The sequence below is a fragment of the Choloepus didactylus genome, chromosome 1, assembly GCF_015220235.1.
Source record: "Choloepus didactylus isolate mChoDid1 chromosome 1, mChoDid1.pri, whole genome shotgun sequence".
Lineage (NCBI taxonomy): Eukaryota > Metazoa > Chordata > Mammalia > Pilosa > Megalonychidae > Choloepus > Choloepus didactylus.
In genome coordinates, this window is record NC_051307.1 from 14,911,534 (window position 1) to 14,911,933 (window position 400).

Below are 400 nucleotides of genomic sequence, written 5' to 3' on the forward strand. Positions count from 1 at the left end.
ACAGCAACAAAACAATCCAGATGTGTCAGGTTTATTATTCTCTCTCTCCCTTCTCTTTCTCCCGTCTCCCTCTCTCCTTTCTCTCCTTCTTCTTCTCTCTCCCTTCTCTCTCTTCCCCTCCCCCAACCCTCCTTCTCTCTCTCACGTCAAAATCAGAGATGTTGATCTGTTGTTACTGGGTGTTGAATACTGAACTCCCACACTATAATTCAGCACCAAGGACACCTCCCATGCTCTCTGGAACAGCTACAAACAGTCCGCTCTATTATGAGACCACCAAGAAAACCGACCCACCCAAGAAAAGTATCCCAACCCAAACTTGATTCTAGCTTGTTCTCACTGGGACAGCTTTCTAGCAAGGAAAAAAAAAAAGTTAGATAAAACAATAGTTCGATAAAAT